The sequence below is a fragment of the Macaca thibetana genome, chromosome 11 (genome assembly GCF_024542745.1).
Source record: "Macaca thibetana thibetana isolate TM-01 chromosome 11, ASM2454274v1, whole genome shotgun sequence".
Taxonomy (NCBI): domain Eukaryota; kingdom Metazoa; phylum Chordata; class Mammalia; order Primates; family Cercopithecidae; genus Macaca; species Macaca thibetana.
The window spans coordinates 19,305,592-19,316,473 of NC_065588.1; the positions used below are offsets into that span (position 1 = coordinate 19,305,592).

A 10,882-nucleotide genomic window follows, 5' to 3' on the forward strand; every position below is an offset into this window, starting at 1 on the left:
ATGGCGCTTAGAATAGAATAGTGATTAGCACAATGTTGGTACTCAATAAATAAATGTTAGATTGATCCATAAATTATAGAAAGAATAAAATGATGAACAAACAACAAGGAATAAGATTATCAATCAATCAGTAGTGGTGGCGAATCCTCAAATTATATTGTGAAAGTGACTGGTTAACAATAGTCTACAGTGTCCGGAGGAACACTGGACCAAGGAATTACTAAAAGGTCTGGAGTCATTTGCATTTGAAAAAGGCTGTATGCTATACAGTGGAGAGTTTTTAAAAATTAGCTTAATAAGAACTCTGCTTAGCTTTATTTGGTTAACAGCATGAAACATTTGTCCCTTGCAGAGTGTTCAACAGTCTATCTCAAAGTTTAAAAAACACATAAAACTAAAATTAAATTTATGCTTAGAAATATAAACTATAATGCACGTTTGAAAACAAGGGCAATTTCTGGTATGAAGCTATGGCATTTTAAAAAATTTCTGTGGTGGTTAAATACTGTTAGTGTTTTTATTTATTTATTTTTTGAGATGGAGTCTTGCTCTGCTGCCCAGGCTGGAGTGTAGCCGCATGATTCTGGCTCACTGCAACCTCTGCCTCCCAGGTTCAAGCGATTCTCCTGCCTCAAACTCACGAGTAACTAGGATTACAGGCACCTGCCACCAAGCCCAGCTAATTTTTGTATTTCAGTAGAGACAGGATTTCACCATGTTGGCCAGGCTGGTCTCGAACTCCTGACTTCAAGCGATCCACCTGCCTCGGCCTCCCAAAGTGCTGGGATTACAGAAATGAGCCACCGTGCCCGGCGTATCTTTATTATTTTTTAAAATTAATTTTTTTGACAAGAGGAAAGAGTTTTCGAATAAGCGAGAAGCAGCGGTTCCCAGCGCAGCTGAGAGACAGTCCCTGCGGCTGAGAGTGGCAGCGGGGGCGGGCGGTCCCAGCGGCTACCGGTGGCCCTGGGCACTGGCATTCATATGGTCTCGAATGCTGATGGCCTGTTTGAGCAGACTTCCACGCTGCGGAAGTAGACGCTGCTGTCCACCAGCTTCTTCACGGCGCTGCGGTCGTACTCCGCGGTGTAGATGGCTCCCTGGCTCTGGACCTCCCAACGCTGCATGGCTGCCTTGTGCCGAGCCAGCTCCGGGAGGGAGCGGCGCACGTGCTCCTGCAGCCGGTACAGGGCCACCGATGGCTCATTCGCCAGGACGCAGATGCTCTCAGTGAATGTGTCCGTGACTTTCTTCCCCTTGAGCTGCATCTCCGGTTCCTCCATAGCGACCGCGGCCTCTTTATTTTTTAATATATGTTTTAAACATGGTAAAATAAACAGCACAAAATTTCTGTTTCAACCGTTTTTAAGTGTTCAATTCAACGGCATTAAGTACATTCGCCATGTTGTGCAACCATCACCACCAACCGTTTCCAGAAGTATTTTTATCATCCCAAACAGAAACTTTACCCATCAAACAGTAACTCCACATTCCACTCTTCTCCAGCCCCAGCTAACCTCTATTATATTTTCTGTCTCTATGAATTTGACTATTCCATTTACCTCTTATAAGTGGAATCGTACAATCTTGCATATTTCACTTAGCATCATGGTTGTGTGTGTGTATTTTGTTTTTTGGTTTTGTTTGTTTGTTTGTTTGTTTGTTTTGAGACGGAGTCTCGCTCTGTGGCCCAGGCTGGAGTGCCGTGGCGCGATCTCAGCTCACTGCAAGCTCCGCCTCCCGGGTTCACGCCATTCTCCTGCCTCAGCCTTCCGAGTAGCTGGGACTACAGGCGCCCGCCACCACACCCGGCTAATTATTTTGTGTTTTTAGTAGAGACGAGGTTTCACGGTGTTAGCCAGTATGATCTTGATCTCCTGACCTCGTGATCCGCCCACCTCCGACTCCCAAAGTGCTGGGGTGACAAGCGTGAGCCACTGCGCCCGGCCAGCATCATGTTTTTAAGGTTCATCCATGTGGTAGCAAGTATCACAATTTCACTCCTTTTTAAGGCTGAATTCTATTCCATTCTATGGAATATCATTTTATTCTATGTATAGATCACATTTTGTCTATCCACTCGTCTATCAGTGGACATTTGGGTTGTTTTCCTTTTGCCTGCTGTGAATAATGCTGCTCTGAACATGGATGTACAGGTATGTTTGAGTCCCTGTTTTCAGTCCTTCTGGGTATACACCTAGAAGTAAAGCAAAATTGCTGGATCATGTGGTAATTCTATATTTAACTTTTTGAAGAACCAGTGTTTTTATTATGTATTTTATTTTTAGAGACAGAGTCACTCTGTCGCCTAGGCTGAAGTGTAGTAGCACCATGATAGCTCACTACAGCCTCAAATTCCTGGGCTCAAGTGATCCTCCCGCCTCAACTTCCTAAAAAACTGGGACTACACGCTTGTGCCGTCATGCCTGGCATGTGTTCCTATTTTTTATGTGACAGAATCTTTTTCTTGATTGCTAAGTTAAGAAAGTCTGAATTCTGCTATGCTATGCTATGCTATGCTATGCAGGAATGTATACTATCAATATGTAAAATGTAGCATAAGTTTTAGTTAATCATAATCATTTTACAGGAAAAAGCAGGTTCTTCATAATATTTCGGGCTAAAGATTGGGATGTGGTAAGAGGAGATTGCTATAATCAAATAACATTCCATCCAGGAGATAACAAAGATAGTAAGAATATATCTGTTCCTCATGCTCTCCTTCCTCCCAACTTCAAACATGCATCCATGTAAAATCTTTCCCTGACGTCACTTTCTGAAGTTGGTATGCTGGCACAGAATCCACGGCCCTGATGTGTCTTCCATTTTCTCTTTTGATGACTATTCCTTTGTTCTTACCTATCAAAGAATAAGGCTAAATAAATTATTTCTTTGAGTGTTTATATCTTCAGTGTTTCATTTTCTCACACTTTTATTATAGTCTTTATTTATATAATTAGCTACCATTGCTGCATAGGCCTATTTGTTAAAAATCTTACCAATACCTCTCAATGTTTTCAATCTGTTCTCTTAATAATGAGATCCGGGCCAGGTACGGTGGCTCATGCCTGTAATCCTAGCTCTTTGGGAGGCCAAGGTAGGTGGATGGTTTGAGCTCAGGGGTTGGAGACCAGCCTGGGCAACATGATGAAACCCTGTCTCTGCAAAAAATACAAAATTAGCAAGGCATGGTGGTGCATGCCTGTAGTTGCAGCTACTTGAGGGACTGAGGCAGAAGGATTGCTTGAGCCGGAGAGGTTGAGGCTGCAGTAAGCTGAGATCGTACCACTGCACTCCAGTCTGGGTGACAAAGTGAGACCCTGTCTCCAAATAAAAAAAAAGAAAAAAAAAAAAAAAAGAGAGAGAGAGATTTGAAATAAACATAAGGTTCTGAAGTTTTTGTATGATTGGATAGATCATTGTTCTATAGGCCCCTTTTCTGTTTATCATCTTCTACTTAGTGAGCATCACTTATCCCTGAAAAAGTTCTCCTTGAGTTAATTTTAAGTAGAAAAATAACATTAATTTATTGAGTCTACTTTGAGCTGCCACTTCCAAAACAAAACAGCAACAAGTTTTAAAGCAAATTTCTTTTCTTCTATATTCTCTAGATGTGTGGTTTAAAACGGGGATTTGGCAAAGTTCACCAGCAGTCCTTAGGATTACATTGGTACTGAAGTAAAGCGAGGGAAAAAAAAGTAAAATTGGAGATGAGATAAAACTATACTCAGTCCAAAAGGATCATGAGCTCTGATGGCTAGGGAGAGAGGAGAAGAAAGATACATTGATGCTAAAAAGGGACTTTTTGTTGTTTGTTTTGTTTTTGCTTTTTGACAGACAGGCAGGGAAAACAGGGAGAGTAATCTAACACAGATACAATTCCTAAGGCATAAGCTCATGCTAACTGTATTGTAACAAAGTTAGTCAAGTAGCTTGTTAAAACAAATACTATAGGAATTGTGTGGGTTTCAAAGAATTCCCAGGAGACCAGTAGTGAATAAAAATTTTCAGAATATTTTCTAGAATTAGACAGTATGGGACCAGGCATGGTGGCTCACTCCTGTGACCTCAGCACTTTGGGAGGCTGAGGTGAGTTTGAGACCAGCCTGGGTAACAGGCGAGTTGAGCCCAGGAGTTCAAGATCAGTCTGGGTAACATGGTGAAACCCTGTCTCTACAAAAAGTACAAAAATAAGCCAGGCAGCCCCGCGAGGTGGCTCAGGCCTGTAATCCCAGCACTTTGGGAGGCCGAGGCGGGCTGATCACAAGGTCAGGAGATTGAGACCATCCTGACTAACACGGTGAAACCCCGTCTCTACTAAAAATACAAAAAAATTAGCAGGGCATGACGATGGGCGCCTGTAGTCCCAGCCACTCAGGAGGCTGAGGCAGGAAAATAGAGTGAACCAAGGAGGCGTAGTTTGCAGTGAGCCAAGATCTTGCTACTGTACTCCAGCCTGGGCAACAGAGTGAGACTCTGTCTCAAAAAAAAAAAAAAAAAAAAAAGAAAAGAAAAGAAAGAAAGAAAGAAAGAAAAGAATATGGGATTTTAGAATAAAGGAATGACCATGTTTAATGAAAAAAGTCCTCTTTTAGGCAGCACACTCCTGTGGTTTGTCCAATTTCTTTTTTTTTTTTTTTTTTTTTTTTGAGACGGAGTCTTGTTCTGTAGCCCGGGCTGGAGTGCAGTGGCCGGATCTCAGCTCACTGCAAGCTCCGCCTCCCGGGTTTGCGCCATTCTCCTGCCTCAGCCTCCTGAGTAGCTGGGACTACAGGCGCCCGCCACCTCGCCCGGCTAGGTTTTTTTTGTGTTTTTAGTAGAGACGGGGTTTCACCGTGTTAGCCAGGATGGTCTTGATCTCCTGACCTCGTGATCCGCCCGTCTCGGCCTCCCAAAGTGCTGGGATTACAGGCTTGAGCCACCGCGCTCGGCCGGTTTGTCCAATTTCTTTCTGGTAGTGTGTTGTATTCAATATTGCTCAAAAGGAATTGTCATCTGTAGATCTCAGAAATCTTTTATTATTATTCTGAAATTTCATTATGTTTCCCCCTAAAGATAATTAATATTAACATTTTCTTATAATCCTTCTAGAAATTTTTCTCTGCATATTATTTTGCTAATAAAATTGAGATTAAAATAGCACCAGACTACCCATGTATGTGTATGTGTGTGTGTGTGTGTGTGTGTGTGTGTGTGTGTGTATCTGGCTTCTTTAACTTCATATTAAAATGAAAGTTACCTTTTTACTTCACAAAGGGTAATGATTATAAAAATAATTTTTATCTATACAATTACAAATGTAAAGATAAGTTACTGAGTGAGGTTCTGAATGGACCTATTGTCCTAGGTATTTTTATGGATAGGATTTGTTAGATAAGAACCTACAAAAAGTGCTCTGCAAGAAGTCTTACTAATTTTCCTGTCCATGTTAGTTAGTTGGTTTTCTGTTGTTGTAAAGGAACACCTGAGACTGGGTAATAAAGAAGAGAGGTTTATTTGGCTTACAGTTCTTCAGGCTGCACAAAAATGGCATGAGCATCCACTTGGCTTCTGGTGAGGCCTCAGGAAGCTTTGACTTGTAGTGGAAAGTGGGGGAGAAGCAGGTGTGTCACATGGCAAGAAAGAGAGCAGCAAGGGAGATGCCAGGCTCTTTAAAACAACCACGTCTCACATAAACAAATAGAGTGAGAATTCACTCATTACGAAGGGGACAACACCAAATCATTCATGAGGAATCAGCCCCCATGACCCAAGCATCTGTCACTAGGGGATCACATTTCAACATGAGATATGGAGGGGACACACATCCAAACTATGTCACCATGCATTTCAAAATAGATTCTTGTCTAGGCATGGTGGCTCACGCCTGTAATCCCAACACTTTGGGAGGTTGAGGAGAGGGGGATCACTTGAGCCCAGGAGTTTGAGAACAGCCTGGGCAACAAAATAAGACCTCATCTTTACAAATAAAATTAACTAGATGTGGAGGGATGCACCAATAGTCCCTGCTACTCAGGAGGCTAAGGCAGGAGGATCACCTGAGCCCAGGAGGTCTGGGGCCATAGTGAGCTGTGATTGCATCACCATAATCCAGCCTGGGTGACAGAGGGAGATGCTGTCTGAAATAAAATAAATTCATTAACTTAATTAAATAATAAAAAAATAAAAATAGAGCCTCTGGTGAATGATGACACTGGACATAGTAAAGAGCAAATACAGTGGCCAAAAGGCAATTGTTCAATTTAAGAATGATTTTTCAAAGAGCATCTATTCACTAAAACCCACTCTTGCCTTTACCATGCACCATTACACCTAAATGACCAGTGTAGTTACCGAATATTGATGCTCTGATTCCAAATTGGCTTCTATTGGTTATAATTTAGCTAAGATCCAGTTTTTCATGAATAAAAAGAATCTATCTCTAAATCTAGTAAGCTTAGATCGCTTATCAAGTATATTATAGAACCAAATTATACTTTAGTTGGAAGATTAGATTATATGACTGATAAGGATTCTTTCCACTATATGGGGAATATTTTAATTCATTCGTTCATGATAGATATTTAGTTAAGTCTACCATGAGCTTTTACATGTGAAACTTAAGCACTAATTTTTTCCAATGGTGAAATGTAGAATTGCTGGCCTTCCTCTCTAGACATTTGAGACAACACAGATTTTCATAGTTTGATACAGATAGAACTTAAAATTTTTTGTTATAAAAAGAAAATATGCTCAATAAGGAAATATTGAAAAATACAAGTAAGTACAAAGAGAAAGACTATTACAAGAAGCTAATCACTGGTCAGATGTGGTGGCTCACGCCTGTAATCCCAGCACTTTAGGAGACCAAGGCAGCCGGATCACTTGAGGACAGGAGTTTGAGACCAGCCTGGCCAACATGGCAAAACCTCGTCTCTACTAAAAATACAAAAATTAGTTGGGTGGGGTGGCATGTACCTGTAGTCCCAGCTACTCGGGAGGCTGAGACAGAGGAATCCTTGAACCTGGGAGGCGGAGGTTGCAGTGAGCTGAGATCGCACCACTGCACTCCAGCCTGGGCAACAGAGCAAGACTCCATCTCAGAAATAATAATAATAATAATAATCACTGCTTACAGTTGGATATATGTCCTCCTCTGCTTTCCTCATTACAAACGTATTTTCTAACTTGTCCCCCAAAATAGGTATCATGTTATCCATATTATTTGAAGTCTTTCTTTTTCACTAATTATACATTATGAACCTTTTCCCAGGTTTGCGGTCTTCTAAAACCACACTTTTAATGCCATGCAGTTTAATAGCCTAGTTATACCAAAATGTGCCTAACAAAACTCAAATTCCTGGGCATTTATAAGGGAAAAAAAAGTACTATGATGAACAACTCTTCACATATCACTTTGCCCACACCTCTTATGATATCCTTAGGATAAATTCCAGGAAGCATTATTTCTGGGCCAATGGGTATACACATTTTTAGACATTTGTCTCATATGGTCAAGTTGCCTTCCAGAAAATTAATATGGTTTTTTTTTGTTTTGTTTTTTGTTTTGAGACGGAGTCTCGCTCTGTCGCCCAGGCTGGAGTGCAGTGGCCAGATCTCAGCTCACTGCAAGCTCCGCCTCCCGGGTTTATGCCATTCTCCTGCCTCAGCCTCTCGAGTAGCTGGGACTACAGGTGCTCGCCACCTTGCCTGGCTAGTTTTTTGTATTTTTTAGTAGAGACAGGATTTCACCGGGTTAGCCAGGATGGTCTTGATCTCCTGACCTCGTGATCCACCCGTCTCAGCCTCCCAAAGTGCTGGGATTACAGGCTTGAGCCACCGCACCCGGCCAAAAATTAATATCTATTTTAACTCCCATTAGTAGTATATGAGAGTTCCACCTTCCCCACAACCTCTATAAAAATGGATACATTTCCCCCTCAAGTTCTTTTTCTACACCCAGTACTTAAGGAATTGTATCTCATGACTGTTTCCCTAATTCCTAATAGTGTCTGCCACATAGTCCATGTTCAAGAAATATTTATTCAAGAGAATGAATGAATAATAAACATTCTTTAAGCTAAACATGAAGTGGATATGGGGAAATAATAGAATGCAGAGGAAAAAAAAGAAAAACTAAACAAAGAATCAGGAGGCTAGCTCTGCTGCTAAGCCATTGTATCACTAAGGGCAAATAATTTAACCTGTCTGACCTCTTCTCAGAACTGGTTTCATGGGCATTCAACCTGAACAGTCACAGAGGGCCCTGTACTCAGAGGGACCTGTGATTGATTTACTTCTCTGCTGTTGCCTTCTTGAAATGCTGAATAATTTTTGAGCAGGAAGCCCAGCGTTTTCATATTGCAGTGTGCACTGCAAATTATGTAACTGACGCTGCCTCTACTTCCTCAACCGTAAAGCATGACAGTACAGAAAATGAGGCCAATTCACACCACAGCAATTTGATTCTATGAGTTTCTCCTGAATTCAACCCAAGAGGCTACAATTTAGGTACATAAACATCTTGGAACAAGTTTGAGAGCCATTCTAATTGCTTGATGAAGATTCTTCATTCTGTGAAATACTCAGCCCTTTTCTTTAACCCATCTCTATCAAGTGGTCTCCTTCAGCCGTTCCTTCTAATTCTGCTTCATAATTGCATTGGATTATACTTACTCCTGCAGCACTGCAACCATTAACCTTTAAGTATGAAGGGACTGGAAAAGAGAAAGTTCCTTTTGATGACAAATTCTTCTGGTGTGAAAAGAAAGATTTATCCAATACAGTTTCCTATAATGAAGGTATTGAGCAGAAAAAGAGAAAGACTTTGAAAGAACATTTTGAACTTCTAAGCAAGTCATAGATAATTAGAATGTTAGTACAATGTGGTTCCTTTCTATTTTGTTTAACTGTTTGTAAAAGCAACTCATTTCCATCCCCAAATTAAGTATAATTTCATCGGGGACAGTTCTCATATACAACATTTAAGAAGGAAATAAATGCTGCTCCAAGTTTATTCTTGAGTAATCATTTTGAAAATAAGTAATGAACTATAGAGGAAAAAAACACAGCAAGCTGCCCAGAGATGGGAACTGCATGTAAATTACTACTAATCTCAATTATCTATTCTTCTCTACCTAGAAAAATGCTATCTTTATTTTAAAACTCCCTCCTTCCTTCCCCCTTCCCTTCCCTTCCCTTCCCTTCCCTTCCCTTCCCTTCCCTTCCCTTCCCTTCCCTCCCTCCCCTCCCCTCCCCTCCCCTCCCCTCCCCCCCCTCCCCTCCCCCCTCCCCTCCCCTCCCCTCCCCTTCCCTTCTTCTTTCTTGTTGGATTCTTGCTCTTGCTGCCCAGGCTGGAGTGCAATGGCTCACTGTAACCTCCACCTGCCGGGTTCAGCTATTCTCCCTGCCTCAGCGTCCCAAGTAGCTGGGGATTACAGGTGCCCTCCATCACACCCAGCTAATTTTTGTATTTTTAGTAGAGACAGGTTTTACCATGTTGGTCAAGCTAGTCTTGAACTCCTGACCTCAGGTGATCCGCCTGCCTCAGCCTCCCAAAGTGCTAGGATTACAGGTGTGAACCACCACACCTGGCCTATTTTAAAACCACCACACCTGGCCTATTTTAAGATGTTATCTGTTTCAACACACAAAATGAAACGTGGAGGGCAAACATGCTGCCATTTTACAGAGATACAAAGTGAAAATATTCTGCACCAAAGTTGCATGAAGCTTAGATCTTTCTGTCTAATGATCTTGGCTGCATCTTGAAATGTTTAATAAAAACTCATGGCCAACTAATGGATTGAAACAATTTGGGAGGCTTTTAATTTTTTGTTGTTGTTGTTGTTGTTGTTTACTCTTTAGACTTAATTATATATAGAAAAAACCATATGATTTAAATCTTCTTGACAATTTTGTCTTATTCCTAATCATCATCATCATTATTATTATTATTTGAGACAGAGTCTCACTTGATCACCCAGGCTGGAGTGCAGTGGTGTGATTTTGGCTCACTGCAACCTCTGCCGCCCAGGTTCAAGCAATTCTCCTGCCTCAGCCTCCTGAATAACTGGGATTACAGGCGCCTGCCACTGCGCCCGGCTAATTTTTGTATTTTTAGTAGAGATGGGGTTTCACCATCTTGGCCAGGCTGGTCTTGAACTCCTGACCTTGTGATCCACCTGCTTCGGCTTCCCAAAGTGCTGGGATTACAGGCGTGAGCCACCACACCTGGCCAATCATTATTATTATTAATAGTACTTTTCTACAGAGTATGTGTTTGGGAGAATTTTGTTAATATTGGCATTGTTGATATTCTGAGACTTTCACTGAAAGCTGAGTAGACAGAATTTAATCACAACATATGTCTGTCAGTGCATAGTTGGCAAAGGTACCTATTTTGGTTCAAGTTTTCTGTCAAGTCTGCTTTCTGATTGCAATAATATATTTGTAATGGGTAGTCTATAAAGAGAGTAAAGTAGTAGGAACATTTGGAAGGTCAACTAACTTTTGACTGTTATAGTTCAAATTCAGATATCAAAGAAGTTGAGAGTCTACCAGAATGAGTTAAAGCAGCTTCTGTGTTTGCCTCTCTTTCAGGAAACAAGGTAAGCAATGAGAAAATCTGGTTTATCTAAGACTTACTGAAATGTGGCCACTTTTATGTATGTGATTTTGAATACGTGTGTGGGGATTCATTCATTCATTCATTCATTCATTCATTCATTCAAAAAAGATTATTGAATACCTGACATGTACCAGCAATTGTGCTAAGTCCTGGTGAACAAGATAGATATATCAGATAAGATTAAGTTTCACTGAGAGTGGTGACTGCCCCCCAAATAGCATTAGCTTAATCAAGATAGAATTTGATTTGTCTTTAATTTGTAAGTCTGAAGGA

The 10,882-nt window shown here is 41.1% G+C and overlaps 1 pseudogene; it reads right to left on the reverse strand.

The window, feature by feature from the left end:
• Positions 1–954: 954 nt before the first annotated feature.
• Positions 955–1,283, reverse strand: LOC126930503 (BLOC-1-related complex subunit 8-like; annotated as a pseudogene).
• Between the last annotated feature and the right edge of the window lie 9,599 nt (positions 1,284–10,882).